Genomic DNA, 20933 nt, shown 5'->3' with positions numbered 1-20933 from the left:
AAGGATGAGAGAGAGACAGGGAGAGAACGCCCCTGAAGCTACTGTGTGGGCGAAGGATGAGAGAGAGACAGAGAGAGAACGCCCCTGAAGCTACTGTGTGGGTGAAGGATGAGAGAGAGAACGCCCCTGAAGCTACTGTGTGGGCGAAGGATGAGAGAGAGAACGCCCCTGAAGCTACTGTGTGGGTGAAGGATGAGAGAGAGAACGCCCCTGAAGCTACTGTGTGGGTGAAGGATGAGAGAGAGAACGCCCCTGAAGCTACTGTGTGGGTGAAGGATGAGAGAGAGAACGCCCCTGAAGCTACTGTGTGGGTGAAGGATGAGAGAGAGAACGCCCCTGAAGCTACTGTGTGGGTGAAGGATGAGAGAGAGACAGAGAGAGAACGCCCCTGAAGCTACTGTGTGGGCGAAGGATGAGGGAGACAACGCCCCTGAAGCTACTGTGTGGGTGAAGGATGAGAGAGAGACAGAGAGAGAACGCCCCTGAAGCTACTGTGTGGGCGAAGGATGAGGGAGAGAACGCCCCTGAAGCTACTGTGTGGGTGAAGGATGAGAGAGAGACAGAGAGAGAACACCCCTGAAGCTACTGTGTGGGCGAAGGATGAGGGAGAGAACGCCCCTGAAGCTACTGTGTGGGTGAAGGATGAGAGAGAGACAGAGAGAGAACGCCCCTGAAGCTACTGTGTGGGCGAAGGATGAGGGAGAGAACGCCCCTGAAGCTACTGTGTGGGTGAAGGATGAGGGAGAGAACGCCCCTGAAGCTACTGTGTGGGTGAAGGATGAGAGAGAGAACGCCCCTGAAGCTACTGTGTGGGTGAAGGATGAGAGAGAGAACGCCCCACAAGCTACTGTGTGGGTGAAGGATGAGAGAGAGAACGCCCCTGAAGCTACTGTGTGGGTGAAGGATGAGAGAGAGAACGCCCTGAAGCTACAGTGTGGGTGAAGAATGAGAGAGAGACAGAGAGAGAACGCCCCTGAAGCTACTGTGTGGGCGAAGGATGAGGGAGAGAACGCCCCTGAAGCTACTGTGTGGGCGAAGGATGAGGGAGAGAACGCCCCTGAAGCTACTGTGTGGGCGAAGGATGAGAGAGAGACAGGGAGAGAACGCCCCTGAAGCTACTGTGTGGGTGAAGGATGAGAGAGAGAACGCCCCTGAAGCTACTGTGTGGGTGAAGGATGAGAGAGAGACAGAGAGAGAACGCCCTGAAGCTACTGTGTGGGTGAAGGATGAGAGAGAGAACGCCCCTGAAGCTACTGTGTGGGTGAAGGATGAGAGAGAGACAGAGAGAGAACGCCCCTGAAGCTACTGTGTGGGCGAAGGATGAGGAGAGAACGCCCCTGAAGCTACTGTGTGGGCGAAGGATGAGGGAGAGAACGCCCCTGAAGCTACTGTGTGGGCGAAGGATGAGAGAGAGACAGGGAGAGAACGCCCCTGAAGCTACTGTGTGGGTGAAGGATGAGAGAGAGACAGGGAGAGAACGCCCCTGAAGCTACTGTGTGGGCGAAGGATGAGAGAGAGAACGCCCCTGAAGCTACTGTGTGGGTGAAGGATGAGAGAGAGACAGAGAGACAGAGAGAGAAACCGGTTTCTGGAGATGACACGTTTCTCATTAGCAATAGTCCTCAGCTTTGTCACACTGGCTAGTGTGAGGGATAGTCCTCAGCTTTGTCACACTGGCTAGTGTGAGGGATAGTCCTCAGCTTTGTCACACTGGCTAGTGTGAGGGATAGTCCTCAGCTTTGTCACACTGGCTAGTGTGAGGGATAGTCCTCAGCTTTGTCACACTGGCTAGTGTGAGGGATAGTCCTCAGCTTTGTCACACTGGCTAGTGTGAGGGATAGTCCTCAGCTTTGTCACACTGGCTAGTGTGAGGGATAGTCCTCAGCTTTGTCACACTGGCTAGTGTGAGGGATAGTCCTCAGCTTTGTCACACTGGCTAGTGTGAGGGATAGTCCTCAGCTTTGTCACACTGGCTAGTGTGAGGGATAGTCCTCAGCTTTGTCACACTGGCTAGCGTGAGGGATAGTTCTCAGCTTTGTCACACTGGCTAGCGTGAGGGATAGTCCTCAGCTTTGTCACACTGGCTAGCGTGAGGGATAGTCCTCAGCTTTGTCACACTGGCTAGCGTGAGGGATAGTCCTCAGCTTTGTCACACTGGCTAGCGTGAGGGATAGTCCTCAGCTTTGTCACACTGGCTAGCGTGAGGGATAGTCCTCAGCTTTGTCACACTGGCTAGCGTGAGGGATAGTCCTCAGCTTTGTCACACTGGCTAGCGTGAGGGATAGTCCTCAGCTTTGTCACACTGGCTAGCGTGAGGGATAGTCCTCAGCTTTGTCACACTGGCTAGCGTGAGGGATAGTCCTCAGCTTTGTCACACTGGCTAGCGTGAGGGATAGTTCTCAGCTTTGTCACACTGGCTAGCGTGAGGGATAGTTCTCAGCTTTGTCACACTGGCTAGCGTGAGGGATAGTTCTCAGCGTTGTCACACTGGCTAGCGTGAGGGATAGTCCTCAGCTTTGTCACACTGGCTAGCGTGAGGGATAGTCCTCAGCTTTGTCACACTGGCTAGCGTGAGGGATAGTCCTCAGCTTTGTCACACTGGCTAGCGTGAGGGATAGTCCTCAGCTTTGTCACACTGGCTAGCGTGAGGGATAGTCCTCAGCTTTGTCACACTGGCCAGTGTGAGGGATAGTCCTCAGCTTTGTCACACTGGCCAGTGTGAGGGATAGTCCTCAGCTTTGTCACACTGGCTAGTGTGAGGGATAGTCCTCAGCTTTGTCACACTGGCTAGTGTGAGGGATAGTCCTCAGCTTTGTCACACTGGCTCGTGTGAGGGATAGTCCTCAGCTTTGTCACACTGGCTAGTGTGAGGGATAGTCCTCAGCTTTGTCACACTGGCTAGTGTGAGGGATAGTCCTCAGCTTTGTCACACTGGCTAGTGTGAGGGATAGTCCTCAGCTTTGTCACACTGGCTAGTGTGAGGGATAGTCCTCAGCTTTGTCACACTGGCTAGTGTGAGGGATATTCCTCAGCGTTGTCACACTGGCTAGTGTGAGGGATAGTCCTCAGCTTTGTCACACTGGCTAGTGTGAGGGATAGTCCTCAGCTTTGTCACACTGGCTAGTGTGAGGGATAGTCCTCAGCTTTGTCACACTGGCTAGTGTGAGGGATAGTCCTCAGCTTTGTCACACTGGCTAGTGTGAGGGATAGTCCTCAGCGTTGTCACACTGGCTAGTGTGAGGGATAGTCCTCAGCTTTGTCACACTGGCTAGTGTGAGGGATAGTCCTCAGCTTTGTCACACTGGCTAGTGTGAGGGATAGTCCTCAGCTTTGTCACACTGGCTAGTGTGAGGGATAGTCCTCAGCTTTGTCACACTGGCTAGTGTGAGGGATAGTCCTCAGCTTTGTCACACTGGCTAGCGTGAGGGATAGTCCTCAGCTTTGTCACACTGGCTAGCGTGAGGGATAGTCCTCAGCTTTGTCACACTGGCTAGCGTGAGGGATAGTCCTCAGCTTTGTCACACTGGCTAGCGTGAGGGATAGTCCTCAGCTTTGTCACACTGGCTAGCGTGAGGGATAGTCCTCAGCTTTGTCACACTGGCTAGTGTGAGGGATAGTCCTCAGCTTTGTCACACTGGCTAGTGTGAGGGATAGTCCTCAGCTTTGTCACACTGGCTAGTGTGAGGATAGTCCTCAGCGTTGTCACACTGGCTAGTGTGAGGGATAGTCCTCAGCTTTGTCACACTGGCTAGTGTGAGGGATAGTCCTCAGCGTTGTCACACTGGCTAGTGTGAGGGATAGTCTCAGCTTTGTCACACTGGCTAGTGTGAGGGATAGTCCTCAGCTTTGTCACACTGGCTAGTGTGAGGGATAGTCCTCAGCTTTGTCACACTGGCTAGTGTGAGGGATAGTCCTCAGCTTTGTCACACTGGCTAGCGTGAGGGATAGTCCTCAGCTTTGTCACACTGGCTAGTGTGAGGGATAGTCCTCAGCTTTGTCACACTGGCTAGCGTGAGGGATAGTCCTCAGCTTTGTCACACTGGCTAGTGTGAGGGATAGCACAGGTAACCTGACAGAGGCAGTACCATACCCACAGAAACACACAGCACAATGTGTACCCCACCCCAGTCAGGTCCTCAAGCTGCCAGACAGACAGACAGACAATACTGTACACAAACAGACAGAGCGACAGACAGACAGACAGACATACAGACAGACAGACAATACTGTACACAAACAGACAGACAGACAATACTGTACACAAACAGACAGACAGACAATACTGTACACAGACAGACAGACAGACAGACAGACAGACAGACAATACTGTACACAGACAGACAGACAGACAGACAGACAGACAGACAGACAGACAATACTGTACACAAACAGACAGACAGACAGACAATACTGTACACAGACAGACAGACAGACAGACAGACAGACAGACAGACAGACAATACTGTACACAGACAGACAGACAGACAGACAGACAGACAGACAGACAGACAGACAGACAGACAGACAGACAGACAGACAGACAATACTGTACACAAACAGACAGACAGACAGACAGACAGACAGACAGACAGACAGACAGACAGACACAGACAGACAGTAACACCATAGTAATGCCATAAAGACTGACTGGGCTGGTCTTTGTTTCCGTGTCCAGGCAGGCTTCATGTCTATTATTAATGATCTTCATTAAGTCAGCCATGGTGCTTTACAGACGTTTCTACATCCCTCCCAGACAGTACCTACCACGCCTCCCAAATAGCACCCTATTCCCTTTATAGTGCACTACTTTAGACCAGGACCCACAGGGCAGTCAGGAACAGACTTCACCTCCATCTAATATAGTAACTGCACAACCGCCCCCTGTCCCCCCCTGGAAATGACACTGCTGTTCGGAGATGTGGAGTACGACGAGGAGGAGGAGAGGTGACTCTCTGTTTACTGATAAAGATAAAGTAGTTACCACATGGACATCCTAACAAGTTACTACACAGCAGCACATTCCTGCTAGGGTATAGGCCTAAACCACGCCGGCAGAGAGAGAGAGAGAGAGAGAGAGAATGTGTTCCAAATGGCACCCTATTCCCTATGGAGTCCACTACTTTAGACCAGAGACAGTAGGGGCACCACATAGGAAATACGATGCCATTTGGAACTCAGCCTGAGTCAGTCAACATGGTGTGGGATTTAAAAAACACATTACTAAGTAATTACACAGCAATAACAGTAAATGGAGGTGAATTTCAAGTTAGTTCCTAAAGATTGTCACTACTTGCCTCAGCAGTGTGAATGATTTGACAGACTAGGGGGGTATTTATATTGGGTTAATTTAACATACTTTGTGGTAGGGACTAAAGCTATTTCTGGAGACGTCTGGAAATCACAGCAATTTCTAAAAGCTTGTTCACGAGGCTGAAGTTAATTTATTTCTTTCACCGAGGGTTCATTTCCTTCACTTAAAGGGACACCCAGACATTTGAACGTTTCGTTGTAGCCCTGAACTAGCTTACCGTATTCAAGTAATCAACGGCTTGACGATGATACTGAACAAAAACACAACATGTAAAGTGTTGGTTCTGTGTTTCATGAGCTGAAAAATATATATCCCAATAACATTCCATACGCACAAAAAGCTTATTTCTGTTCAATTTTATGCACAAATGTGTTTCCATCCCTCTGTTAGTGAGCATTTCTTCTTTGCCAAGAGAATCGATCCACCTGACAGGTGCAGCATATCAAGAAGCTGATTAAAAACAGGTGCACCCTTAAAAATAAATTTAAAAAAGGCCACTAAAATGTGCAGTTTTGTCACAACACAATGCCACAGAAGTCTCGAAGTTGAGGGAGTGGCATGCTGACTGCAGGAATGTCCACCAGAGCTGTTGCAGGAGAATGGAATGTTAATTTCTCTACCAAAAGCCGCCTCTAACATTATTTAAAGAGAATTTGTCAGTACGTCCAACCGGCCTCACAACCACAGACCACGTGTGGCATTGTGTGGGCGAGCGATTTGCTGATGTCAACGTTGTGAACAGAGTGCCCCATGGTAGCAGTGGGGTTAAGGTATGAGCAGGCATAAAGGTAAGGACAACGACCACAACAGCATTTTATTGATGGCATTTTGAATGCACAGAGATACCGTGACGAGATCCTGAGGCCCATTGTCGTGTCATTCATCCGCCGCCATCACCTCATGTTTCAGCATGATAACGCACGGCCCCGTGTCCCAAGGATCTGTGCACAATTCCTGGAAGCTGAAAACGGCCTGCATACTCAGACATGTGACCCATTGAGCATGTTTGGGATGCTCTGGATCTATGTGTATGACAGCGTGTACCAGTTCCCTCCACAATATCCAGCAACTTCACACAGCCATTGAAGAGGAGTGGGACAACATTCTACAGGCCACTATCAACAGCCTGATCAATCAACAGCCTGATCAATCAACAGCCTGATCAATCAACAGCCTGATCAATCAACAGCCTGATCAATCAACAGCCTGATCAATCAACAGCCTGATCAATCAACAGCCTGATGAGGTGGTTTGCTGCATGAAGAAAAGGTTGGTCACACCAGATACTGATTGATTTTCTGCTCCATCAACAGATGCATATCTGCATTCCCAGTCATGTGAAATCCATAGATTAGGGCCTAATGAATTTATTTTCAATTGACTGATTTCCTTATTATGAACTGTAACTCAATAAAAACATTTTTTTTAAATTGTTTCATGTTGAGTTGATATTTTTGTTTGGTGTAGTCGACAAGTTGAATCGGGGGCTCTAAGTCTGGAATAGTTCCGATACCAGGACCGGTGGCGGTCCGTCCCCGAGGTTTATAAACACCTGTACGGTGGCCGGTGGTCTCGGTGGTCTCGGTGGTCCTCTGAGCACCATCTATGCCCTGTGCTCCCACCACCTCAGTCACACAGGGAGGCATCAAAAAACCACTGACTGTCTGACTCACCAGCAGTGATTCAGCCTCTAGTTTGAGCTTGTTTACCACTGCCCCGGAATACTTGTTTGTTTTCTGGGAGGACAGAAACGGCAGGTCACTACAGCTTCTTCTACTGTGTATTAATTTAAAGGAGAGAGCGAGAGAGAGAGAGAGAGAGAGACAGAGAGAGAGAGAGAGAGAGACAGAAAGAGAGAGAGACAGAAAGAGAGAGAGACAGAGAGAGCGAGAGACAGAGAGAGCGAGACAGAGAGAGCGAGACAGAGAGAGCGAGACAGAGAGAGCGAGACAGAGAGAGCGAGACAGAGAGAGCGAGACAGAGAGAGCGAGACAGAGAGAGCGAGACAGAGAGAGCGAGACAGAGAGAGCGAGACAGAGAGAGCGAGACAGAGACAGAAGAGAGAGAGAGAGAGAGAGAGAGAGAGAGAGAGAGACAGAGAGAGCGAGACAGAGAGAGAGACAGAGAGAGCGAGACAGAGAGAGCGAGAGAGAGAGAGAGAGAGAGACAGAGAGCGAGACAGAGAGAGCGAGACAGAGAGAGCGAGACAGAGAGAGCGAGACAGAGAGAGCGAGACAGAGAGAGCGAGACAGAGAGAGCGAGACAGAGAGAGCGAGACAGAGAGAGCGAGACAGAGAGAGCGAGACAGAGAGAGCGAGACAGAAAGAGAGAGAGACAGAAAGAGAGCGAGACAGAGAGAGCGAGACAGAGAGAGCGAGACAGAGAGAGCGAGACAGAGAGAGAGCGAGACAGAGAGAGAGCGAGACAGAGAGAGAGCGAGACAGAGAGAGAGCGAGACAGAGAGAGAGCGAGACAGAGAGAGAGCGAGACAGAGAGAGAGCGAGACAGAGAGAGAGCGAGACAGAGAGAGAGCGAGACAGAGAGAGAGCGACAAAGAGAGAGAGAGAGAGAGAGAAGAGCGAGACAGAGAGAGCGAGACAGAGAGAGAGACAGAGAGAGCGAGACAGAGAGAGAGAGAGAGAGAGAGAGAGAGAGAGAGAGAGAGAGAGACAGAGAGACCCAGAAACAGCGTTCGCTCTTTGCCTGTAAGAACGTACAGTGGTACGGTGGGGAATGTGAAAGTGTTGGTTCGTTCTCTTGCTTACACAGAAGAACGCCTCTGCTCATAGGAATCTGCTGTGAGTGCTATTCCTCTAAACGTCTATTGGCTAAAACCTGAAATAGGTCGCTGGGTCTGCGTTCCAAACGGAACCCTATTTCCTACATAGTGCACTACTTTTAACCAGAGCCCTATGGGAAAGGGAATAGGGTGGCATGCAGGATGCAGACTCTTAGTCACATGTCATGTATGAACCTTTTACTGTATCTGCTGTGTGTGTGTGGGGGGGGGGGTCTGTCAGGCCGTCTCTGTACTGTGAGATGATGTGTGTGTGTGTGTGTGTGTGGGGGGGGGGGGGGGGGGGGTAAATGTTTATGTTAAAACAGGGGGAGCTAAAAACCACGTGAGAAAATGAGTCAAGAACGATCCACCACCCAAAGGACATCCAGACAACTTGACACAACTGTGGGAAACATTGGGGGTCAACATGGACCAGCATCCCTGTGGAACGCTGTCGACACCTTGTAGAGGCCCATGACCCATGACCCGACGGGTTGAAGCTGAGGGGAAAAGGGGTGTAATATTAGGAAGGTGTTCTTAATGTTTTGTCCACTCCGTGTACCCAATGAGTTAAGACAACGTGGCTAAATACATGGGGTACCAGAACCAAGCCGATGTGCCGAGTACGAGGTATCTGTGGTGTCCATCCTTCCCCTGTAAAAACATTTATCAAAGTCAAGAATTATTTATTTTTTTTACCTTTATTTAACCAGGCAAGTCAGTTAAGAACAAATTCTTATTTTCAATGACAGCCTAGGAACAGTGGGTTAACTGCCTGTTCAGGGGCAGAACGACAGATTTGTACCTTGTCAGCTCGGGTTTGAACTTGCAACCTACTGGTTACTTGTCCAATGCTCTAACCACTAGGCTACCCTGCCGCCCGAATACAAGTCTTTCTGGCCATCGAGAAATGTCCTATGTAATTGCCAGTTGAGAGTCAGCAAGTCTCTTCCAGTCAGAGACACTATTTTCATTCAGCAGAGAGAGAGAGAGAGACGGGACTCTGACAATAACAACAAACTGTTTCAAAAAGCCCCCATAATATACTGAACAAACATATAAAACGCAACATGCAACAGTTTCAAAACACATTACTGAGTTACACTTCATATAAAGGAAATAAATAATTATGGATTTCACATGACTGGGAATACAGATATGCTTCTGTTGGTCACAGATACACTACACGACCAAAAGCATGTGGACACCTGCTCATCCAACACCTCATTCCAAAATCATGGGCATTAATATGGAGTTGGTCTCCCCCCCCCCCATTGCTGCTATAACAGCCTCCACTCTTCTGGGAAGAGTTTACACTAGTTGTTGAAACATTGCTGTGGGGGGGGGGGGCTTGCTTCCATTCAGCCACAAGAGCATTAGTGAGGTCGGGCACTGATGTTGGGCGATTAGGCCTGGCTCGCAATCAGCGTTCCAATTAATCCTAAATGTGTTCGATGGGGTTGAGGTCAGGGCTCTGTGCAGGTCAGTCAAGTTCTTCCATACCGATCTCGACAAACCATTTCTGTATGGACCTCACTTTGTGCACGGTGGCATTGTCATGCTGAAACAGGAAAGGGCCTTCCCCAAACTGTTGCCACACAGTTGGAAGCACAGAATTGTCTAGAATGTCATTGTATGCTGCAGCGTTAAGATTTCACTAAGGGGCCTAGCCCGAACCATGAAAAACAGCCCCAGACCATTATTCCTCCTCCACCAAACTTTACAGTTGGCACTATACATTGGGGCATGTAGTGTTCTCCTGGCATCTGCAAAGCCCACATTCCAATTTCGGCAAGCTTCACACCACAACTGCCGACACTTAGCATTGCGCATGGTGATCTCCCGGCTAACAGCTCCAGACACAACAGCTCCCGACGAACGGCTCCCGACGAACGGCTCCCGACGAACGGCTCCCGACGAACGGCTCCCGACGAACGGCTCCCGACGAACGGCTCCCGACGAACGGCTCCCGACGAACGGCTCCCGACGAACGGCTCCCGACGAACGGCTCCCGACGAACAGCTCCCGACGAACAGCTCCCGACGAACAGCTCCCGACGAACAGCTCCCGACGAACAGCTCCCGACGAACAGCTCCCGACGAACAGCTCCCGACGAACAGCTCCAGACAAAACGGCTCCCGACAAACGGCTCCCGACAAACGGCTCTCGACAAACAGCTCCCGACAAACAGCTCCCGACGAACAGCTCCCGACGAACAGCTCCAGACAAAACAGCTCCCGACAAACAGCTCCCGACAAACAGTTCTTGTTGCTTCCAGCGGCAGTTTGGAACTCGGTAGAAAGTGATGCAACCGAGGACAGACTATTTATTTATTTATGCGCTACGGACTTCAGCACTCGGCGGTCCCGTTCTGTGACCTTGTGTGGCCTAACACTGCGCGGCTGAGCCGTTGTTGCTCCTGGACGTTTCCACTTCACAATAACAGCACTTACAGTTGACCTGGGGCAGCTCTAGCAGGACAGCAATTTGATGAACTGACTTGTGATGACAGTGCCAAGTTGAAAGTCACTGAGCTTTTCAGTAAGTCCATTCTACTGTCAATGTTTGTCTATGGAGATTGAGGACACAGCCATGCAATGTTATACACCTATCAGCAACGGGTGTGTCTGCAAGAGCCGAGTCCACTAATTTGAGGGGGTGTCCACACACATTATATATACACAAAAGTAGCTTCCACATTTTTTTTTTAAAGTGCCCCACTGTCACTACTCTGTTCACTACGTTGACATCAGCAAACCGCTCACACACACTACAGTCTGCCATCTGCCCGGTACAGTTGAAACAGGGATTCAGCTGTGAAGAGGACACTTCTCCAGCGTGTCAGTGGGCATTTCCCCACGGAAGTCAGTTACGACACCCAACTGTAGTCAGGCTAAGACCCTGGTGAAGATGACGAGCAGATGAGCTTCCCTGAGACGGTTTCTGACAGTTTGTGCAGAAATTCTTTGGTTGTGCAAACACACAGTTTCATCAGCTGTCCGGGTGTGGAGAAGCCGGATGTGGAGGTCCTAGTTGGGGTGGTTACACATGGTCTACGGTTGTGAGGCCGGTTGAACGTACTGCCAAATTCTCTAAAAAGACGTTGCAGGCGGCTTATGGTAGAGAAAATTTACATTCAATTCTCTGGCAACAGCTGAGTTGGACATTACTGCAGTCAGCATTTCAATTGCACTCCCCTCAAAACCTGAGACATCTGTGGCATTGTGTTTAAGTGGCCTTTTATTGTCCCCAGCACAAGGTGCACATGTGTAATGATCATGCTGTTTAATCAGATTATTGATATGCCACACCTGTCAGGTGGATGGATGATATTGGCAATGAAGTAGAAATGCTCACTAACAGGGATGTAAACACATTTGTGCAAAACATTTGAGAGAAATATGTTTTTTTTGTGCGTTTGGAACATTTCTGGGAACTTTTATTTAATCTCATGAAACATGTTGTGTTTATATTTTGGTTCAGTACAAATAGTCTCACTTATCCGTCATCTTTCCCCTCCTCTTGAAAGTACAATATCACTCAGTACATAAAAAGAACACATTCTCTCTCCCAGACCCGGCTTCTGGGCCCTGTCCAATTTATGACGTTTGGATTACATCCCAAAAATGGCACCCTATTCCTTGTATAGTGCACTACGTTTGACCAGAGCCCATAGCGAGTAGGCTGTCATTTGGGATGCACATTGTAGCAAGCGACAACGCAGGCATTACAACACACCAGAGGTGACGGAGTGGGTTAGTGTAACATTCCAACACACCAGAGGTGATGGAGTGGGTTAGTGTAACATTACAACACACCAGAGGTGATGGAGTGGGTTAGTGTAACATTACAACACACCAGAGGTGATGGAGTGGGTTAGTGTAACATTACAACACACCAGAGGTGATGGAGTGGGTTAGTGTAACATTACAACACACCAGAGGTGATGGAGTGGGTTAGTGTAACATTCCAACACACCAGAGGTGATGGAGTGGGTTAGTGTAACATTCCAACACACCAGAGGTGATGGAGTGGGTTAGTGTAACATTACAACACACCAGAGGTGATGGAGTGGGTTAGTGTAACATTCCAACACACCAGAGGTGATGGAGTGGGTTAGTGTAACATTCCAACACACCAGAGGTGATGGAGTGGGTTAGTGTAACATTACAACACACCAGAGGTGATGGAGTGGGTTAGTGTAACATTACAACACACCAGAGGTGATGGAATGGGTTAGTGTAACATTACAACACACCAGAGGTAATGGAGTGGGTTAGTGTAACATTACAACACACCAGAGGTGATGGAGTGGGTTAGTGTAACATTACAACACACCAGAGGTAATGGAGTGGGTTAGTGTAACATTACAACACACCAGAGGTGATGGAGTGGGTTAGTGTAACATTACAACACACCAGAGGTGATGGAGTGGGTTAGTGTAACATTACAACACACCAGAGGTGATGGAGTGGGTTAGTGTAACATTACAACACACCAGAGGTGATGGAGTGGGTTAGTGTAACATTACAACACACCAGAGGTGATGGAGTGGGTTAGTGTAACATTGGTTTTAGTGTGAATGCCCTCTTACTATGAGGCCTGCTGTGGAATGAGTAGAGCTACGTGATCCTCCTCCTACTCTCTCTCACCCCTCCTCTCTCTCACCCCTCTGATCCTCCCTCTAATATCCCCTCTCTCTGTACTTCCTTTGTTTCCTTCTCCCCTCCTCCTCTCTCGCTCCCTCACCCCTCCTCCTCTCTCTTTCTCTCTCACCCCTCCGATCCTCCCTCTAATATCCCCTCCTCTCTCTCGCTATCTCACCCCTCCTCCTCTCTCACCCCTCCTCCTCTCTCTCACCCTCCTCCTCTCTCGCTCCCCTCACCCCTCCTCCTCCTCTCGCTCCCTCACCCCTCCTCCTCTCTCTCACCCCTCCTCCTCTCTCTCACCCCTCCTCCTCTCTCTCACCCCCCTCCTCCTCTCTCTCACCCTCTCTTCTCCCCCTCCAATCCTCCCTCTAATATCCCATCTCTCTGTACCTCCTCTCACAGTCCACCCCCCTCTCTAACCCCTCCCTGGTTTACCAGTCTCTAGAGAAACCTAGTCCCCCCCTCTCTCTAACCCCTCCCTGGTTTACCAGTCTCTAGAGAGACCTAGTCCCCCCCTCTCTCTAACCCCTCCCTGGTTTACCAGTCTCTAGAGAGACCTAGTCCCCCCCTCTCTAACCCCTCCCTGGTTTACCAGTCTCTAGAGAGACCTAGTCCCCCCCTCTCTCTAACCCCTCCCTGGTTTACCAGTCTCTAGAGAGACCTAGTCCCCCCCCCCTCTCTCTAACCCCTCCCCTGGTTTACCAGTCTCTAGACAGACCTAGTCCCCCCTCTCTCTAACCCCTCCCTGGTTTACCAGTCTCTAGAGAGACCTAGTCCCCCTCTCTCACCCCTCCCTGGTTTACCAGTCTCTAGAGAGACCTAGTCCCCCCTCTAACCCCTCCCCTTTACCAGTCTCTAGAGAGACCTAGTCCCCCCCCTCTCTCTAACCCCTCCCTGGTTTACCAGTCTCTAGAGAGACCTAGTCCCCCCCCCTCTCTCTAACCCCTCCCTGGTTTACCAGTCTCTAGAGAGACCTAGTCCCCCCCCCTCTCTCTAACCCCTCCCTGGTTTACCAGTCTCTAGAGAGACCTAGTCCCCCTCTCTCACCTCCCTGGTTTACCAGTCTCTAGAGAGACCTAGTCCCCCCCCTCTCTAACCCCTCCCTCGTTTACCAGTCTCTAGAGAGACCTAGTCCCCCCCTCTCTCTAACCCCTCCCTGGTTTACCAGTCTCTAGAGAGACCTAGTCCCCCTCCTCTCTCTAACCCCTCCCTGGTTTACCAGTCTCTAGAGAGACCTAGTCCCCCCCCCTCTCTAACCCCTCCCTGGTTTACCAGTCTCTAGAGAGACCTAGTCCCCCCCCCTCTCTCTAACCCCTCCCTGGTTTACCAGTCTCTAGAGAGACCTAGTCCCCCCCTCTCTCTAACCCCTCCCTGGTTTACCAGTCTCTAGAGAGACCTAGTCCCCCCTCTCTCACCCCTCCCTGGTTTACCAGTCTCTAGAGAGACCTAGTCCCCCCCCCCTCTCTAACCCCTCCCTCGTTTACCAGTCTCTAGAGAGACCTAGTCCCCCCCTCTCTCTAACCCCTCCCTGGTTTACCAGTCTCTAGAGAGACCTAGTCCCCCCCTCTCTAACCCCTCCCTCGTTTACCAGTCTCTAGAGAGACCTAGTCCCCCCTCTCTAACCCCTCCCTGGTTTACCAGTCTCTAGAGAGACCTAGTCCCCCCCTCTCTAACCCCTCCCTCGTTTACCAGTCTCTAGAGAGACCTAGTCCCCCCCTCTCTCTAACCCCTCCCTGGTTTACCAGTCTCTAGAGAGACCTAGTCCCCCCCCCTCTCTCTAACCCCTCCCTGGTTTACCAGTCTCTAGAGAAACCTAGTCCCCCCCTCTCTCTAACCCCTCCCTGGTTTACCAGTCTCTAGAGAGACCTAGTCCCCCCCTCTCTCTAACCCTCCCTGGTTTACCAGTCTCTAGAGAGACCTAGTCCCCCCCTCTCTCTAACCCCTCCCTGGTTTACCAGTCTCTAGAGAGACCTAGTACTATGCTCAGAGGTCCCGTCAAGGGCCAGCCACTTTCTTTTCTGAAATACCCCAGTCAGGATCAAAGCCCTGCGTCAGTCAGTCTGACATCTCTGTTAACCTTCAGGGAAGAATCTCAAATAAAATCTCTGGCTATTTGATCATCCAATACAGAGGGTTTGACTACGCTGTTGGATGACGGAGAGAGAAACTTTTTGCCCGATTTGGAAATGGGAAAAATTTATGAACGATATGGAAAAATGCATGATCGATATGGAAAAAATGTATGATCGATATGGAAAAATGTATGATCGATATGGAAAATGTATGATCGATATGGAAAAATGTATGATCGATATGGAAAAATGCATGAACAATATGGAAAAATGTATGATCGATATGGAAAAATGCATGAACAATATGGAAAAATGCATGTGAACAATATAGAAATGGGAAATGCATGAACGATATGGAAATGATAAAATGCATGAACGATATGGAAATGATAAATGCATGCAGGGGCATTCATGACTTGAGGTAGTAGACTGAACTGGGATCTGATTGGAGCAACATGACTTGAGGTAGTAGACTGAACTGGGATCTGATTGGAGCAACATGACTTGAGGTAGTAGACTGAACTGGGATCTGATTGGAGCAACATGACTTGAGGTAGTACTCTGAACTGGGATCTGATTGGAGCAACATGACTTGAGGTAGTACTCTGAACTGGGATCTGATTGGAGCAACATGACTTGAGGTAGTAGACTGAACTGGGATCTGATTGGAGCAACATGACTTGAGGTAGTAGACTGAACTGGGATCTGATTGGAGCAACATGACTTGAGGTAGTAGTCTGAACTGGGATCTGATTGGAGCAACATGACCTTTCAGTTACTTAATTGATAGTTATATAAAAAGATGGACTGAAAATGACATGGAAAACACCCAAGAAAGAAACGATGATTCATTTGGCCATGGTGGTTCTAGCTACATACCAAAGGCATATTCTACCAGAGACCACACACACACACACACACACACACACACACACACACACACACACACACAGTTTGATGATAGAAAAGTGTCGGGAGGATGCTTTCCTGTCTGGCACATTCGTGACAATGTGGTGTGTGTGTGTGTGTGTGTGTGTGCGCGCGCCTGTGTGTGCGTGTGTGTGGTGTGTGTGTGAGACGCTCCGTCTCCCCCAGAGGAAAATAAAATATCCTCTCCCTCGGCTGAAACGGAGACGCCAAATATATTAAATATATTCACCCACATTCTCTCACCAGGGAAGCATCTGCACAGACGGAGAAGAGGAAGAGGAAGAGAAGAAGAGGAGAGGAAGAGGAAGAGAAGAAGAGAAGAGGAAGAGGAAGAGAAGAAGAGGAGAGGAAGAGAAGAAGAGGAGAGGAAGAGGAAGAGAAGAAGAGAAGAGGAAGAGAAGAAGAGAAAGAGGAAGAGAAGAAGAGAAGAGGAAGAGAAGAAGAGGAGAGGAAGAGGAAGAGAAGAAGAGAAGAGGAAGAGGAAGAGAAGAAGAGAAGAGGAAGAGAAGAGGAAGAGAAGAAGAAGAGAAGCGGAAGAGGAAGAGAAGAAGAGAAGAGGAAGAGGAAGAGAAGAAGAGGAGAGGAAGAGGAAGAGAAGAAGAGAAGAGGAAGAGGAAGAGAAGAAGAGGAGAGGAAGAGAAGAGGAAGAGGAAGAGAAGAGGAAGAGAAGAAGAGAAGAGGAAGAGAAGAAGAGAAGAAGAGGAAGAGAAGAAGAGAAGAGGAAGAGGAAGAGAAGAAGAGAAGAGAAGAAGAGAAGAGGAAGAGGAAGAGAAGAAGAGGAGAGGAAGAGAAGAAGAGGAAGAGAAGAAGAGAAGAGGAAGAGGAAGAGGAAGAGGAAGAGGAGAGGAAGAGGAAGAGAAGAGAAGAGGAAGAGGAAGAGAAGAGGAAGAGGAAGAGAAGAAGAGAAGAGGAAGAGAAGAGGAGAGGAAGAGGAAGAGAAGAGGAAGAGGAAGAGAAGAAGAGAAGAGGAAGAGGAAGAGGAGAAGAGGAAGAGGAAGAGAAGAAGAGGAGAGGAAGAGGAAGAGAAGAAGAGAAGAGGAAGAGAAGAAGAGAAGAGGAAGAGGAAGAGAAGAAGAAGAGGAAGAGGAAGAGAATAAGAGAAGAGGAAGAGAAGAAGAGAAGAAGAGAAGAGGAAGAGGAAAAAGCAGGGGGTAAATTCACACGGCTTGCTGTCATTAGTTTAGTGTTTAAAACTGGAGACGTTTCCTGGTTGTTTGAGAGCAACGAGTCCAGAGCGGCTCAGATCTTCCAAGCTGCACTGTGTCACTGTGTCTGGGTCGACACTGTTCATATCTATCAGACAGAGGTCAGGCAGACCGACACAGGAGACCAGAGGCACAGGATGTGTCCTCAAATGACACCCTATTCACCATCCGTGTATAGGGAATAGGGCTCTGGTCAACAGTAGTGCACTATATAGGGAATAGGGCGCTGGTCAACAGTAGTGCACTATATAGGGAATAGGGCTCTGGTCAACAGTAGTGCACTATATAGGGAATAGGGCTCTGGTCAACAGTAGTGCACTATATAGGGAATAGGGCTCTGGTCTAAAGTAGTGCACTATATAGGGAATAGGGCTCTGGTCAACAGTAGTGCACTATATAGGGAATAGGGCTCTGGTCTAAAGTAGTGCACTATATAGGGAATAGGGCTCTGGTCAACAGTAGTGCACTATATAGGGAATAGGGCTCTGGTCAACAGTAGTGCACTATATAGGGAATAGGGCTCTGGTCAACAGTAGTGCACTATATAGGGAATAGGGCTCTGGTCTAAAGTAGTGCACTATATAGGGAATAGGGCTCTGGTCAACAGTAGTGCACTATATAGGGAATAGGGCTCTGGTCAACAGTAGTGCACTATATAGGGAATAGGGCTCTGGTCTAAAGTAGTGCACTATATAGGGAATAGGACTCTGGTCAACAGTAGTGCACTATATAGGGAATAGGGCTCTGGTCAACAGTAGTGCACTATATAGGGAATAGGGCTCTGGTCTAAAGTAGTGCACTATATAGGGAATAGGGCTCTGGTCAACAGTAGTGCACTATATAGGGAATAGGGCTCTGGTCAACAGTAGTGCACTATATAGGGAATAGGGCTCTGGTCTAAAGTAGTGGACTATATAGGGAATAGGGCTCTGGTCAACAGTAGTGCACTACATAGGGAATAGGGCTCTGGTCAACAGTAGTGCACTATATAGGGAATAGGGCTCTGGTCAACAGTAGTGCACTATATAGGGAATAGGGCTCTGGTCAACAGTAGTGCACTATATAGGGAATAGGGCTCTGGTCAACAGTAGTGCACTATATAGGGAATAGGGCTCTGGTCAACAGTAGTGCACTATATAGGGAATAGGGCTCTGGTCAACAGTAGTGCACTATATAGGGAATAGGGCTCTGGTCAACAGTAGTGCACTATATAGGGAATAGGGCTCTGGTCAACAGTAGTGCACTATATAGGGAATAGGGCGCTGGTCAACAGTAGTGCACTATATAGGGAATAGGGCTCTGGTCAACAGTAGTGCACTATATAGGGAATAGGGCTCTGGTCAACAGTAGTGCACTATATAGGGAATAGGGCTCTGGTCAACAGTAGTGCACTATATAGGGAATAGGGCTCTGGTCAACAGTAGTGCACTATATAGGGAATAGGGCTCTGGTCAACAGTAGTGCACTATAAGGAATAGGGCTCTGGTCAACAGTAGTGCACTATATAGGAATAGGGCTCTGGTCAACAGTAGTGCACTATATAGGAATAGGGCTCTGGTCAACAGTAGTGCACTATATAGGGAATAGGGCGCTGGTCAACAGTAGTGGACTATATAGGGAATAGGGCTCTGGTCAACAGTAGTGCACTATATAGGGAATAGGGCTCTGGTCAACAGTAGTGCACTATATAGGGAATAGGGCTCTGGTCAACAGTAGTGCACTATATAGGGAATAGGGCTCTGGTCAACAGTAGTGCACTATATAGGGAATAGGCGCTGGTCAACAGTAGTGGACTATATAGGGAATAGGGCTCTGGTCAACAGTAGTGCACTATATAGGGAATAGGGCTCTGGTCAACAGTAGTGCACTATATAGGGAATAGGGCTCTGGTCAACAGTAGTGCACTATATAGGGAATAGGGCTCTGGTCAACAGTAGTGCACTATATAGGGAATAGGGCTCTGGTCAACAGTAGTACACTATATAGGGAATAGGGCTCTGGTCAACAGTAGTGCACTATATAGGGAATAGGGCTCTGGTCAACAGTAGTGCACTATATAGGGAATAGGGCTCTGGTCAACAGTAGTGCACTATATAGGGAATAGGGCTCTGGTCAACAGTAGTGCACTATGTAGGAATAGGGCTCTGGTCAACAGTAGTGGACTATAGGGAATAGGGCTCTGGTCAACAGTAGTGCACTATATAGGGAATAGGGCTCTGGTCAACAGTAGTGCACTATATAGGGAATATGGCTCTGGTCTAAAGTAGTGGACTATATAGGGAATAGGGCTCTGGTCAACAGTAGTGCACTATATAGGGAATAGGGCGCTGGTCAACAGTAGTGCACTATATAGGGAATAGGGCTCTGGTCTAAAGTAGTACACTATATAGGGAATAGGGCTCTGGTCAACAGTGGTGCACTATATAGGGAATAGGGCTCTGGTCAACAGTAGTGCACTATATAGGGAATAGGGCGCTGGTCAACAGTAGTGCACTATATAGGAATAGGGCGCTGGTCAACAGTAGTGCACTATATAGGGAATAGGGCGCTGGTCAACAGTAGTGCACTATATAGGAATAGGGCGCTGGTCAACAGTAGTGCACTATATAGGGAATAGGGCGCTGGTCAACAGTAGTGCACTATATAGGAATAGGGCTCTGGTCTAAAGTAGTACACTATATAGGGAATAGGGCTCTGGTCAACAGTAGTGCACTATAGGAATAGGGCGCTGGTCAACAGTAGTGCACTATATAGGGAATAGGCGCTGGTCAACAGTAGTGCACTATATAGGGAATAGGGCTCTGGTCAACAGTAGTGCACTATATAGGAATAGGGCTCTGGTCAACAGTAGTGCACTATATAGGAATAGGGCGCTGGTCAACAGTAGTGCACTATATAGGAATAGGGCGCTGGTCAACAGTAGTGCACTATATAGGGAATAGGGCGCTGGTCAACAGTAGTGCACTATATAGGAATAGGGCGCTGGTCAACAGTAGTGCACTATATAGGGAATAGGGCGCTGGTCAACAGTAGTGCACTATATAGGGAATAGGGCGCTGGTCAACAGTAGTGCACTATATAGGGAATAGGGCGCTGGTCAACAGTAGTGCACTATATAGGGAATAGGGCTCTGGTCTAAAGTAGTACACTATATAGGGAATAGGGCTCTGGTCAACAGTAGTGCACTATATAGGGAATAGGGCGCTGGTCAACAGTAGTGCACTATATAGGAATAGGGCGCTGGTCAACAGTAGTGCACTATATAGGGAATAGGGCTCTGGTCAACAGTAGTGCACTATATAGGGAATAGGGCTCTGGTCAACAGTAGTGCACTATATAGGGAATATGGCTCTGGTCTAAAGTAGTGGACTATATAGGGAATAGGGCTCTGGTCAACAGTAGTGCACTATATAGGAATAGGGCGCTGGTCAACAGTAGTGCACTATATAGGGAATAGGGCTCTGGTCTAAAGTAGTACACTATATAGGGAATAGGGCTCTGGTCAACAGTGGTGCACTATATAGGAATAGGGCTCTGGTCAACAGTAGTGCACTATATAGGGAATAGGGCGCTGGTCAACAGTAGTGCACTATATAGGGAATAGGGCGCTGGTCAACAGTAGTGCACTATATAGAATAGGGCGCTGGTCAACAGTAGTGCACTATATAGGGAATAGGGCGCTGGTCAACAGTAGTGCACTATAGGAATAGGGCGCTGGTCAACAGTAGTGCACTATATAGGGAATAGGGCTCTGGTCTAAAGTAGTACACTATATAGGGAATAGGGCTCTGGTCAACAGTAGTGCACTATATAGGGAATAGGGCGCTGGTCAACAGTAGTGCACTATATAGGGAATAGGGCGCTGGTCAGCAGTAGTGCACTATATAGGGAATAGGGCTCTGGTCAACAGTAGTGCACTATATAGGGAATAGGGCTCTGGTCAACAGTAGTGCACTATATAGGGAATAGGGCGCTGGTCAACAGTAG

This window comes from Oncorhynchus masou, unplaced genomic scaffold (genome assembly GCF_036934945.1).
Source record: "Oncorhynchus masou masou isolate Uvic2021 unplaced genomic scaffold, UVic_Omas_1.1 unplaced_scaffold_1121, whole genome shotgun sequence".
NCBI classification, from domain to species: Eukaryota; Metazoa; Chordata; class Actinopteri; order Salmoniformes; family Salmonidae; genus Oncorhynchus; species Oncorhynchus masou.
Note: the sequence above shows the minus strand (reverse complement) of the source record.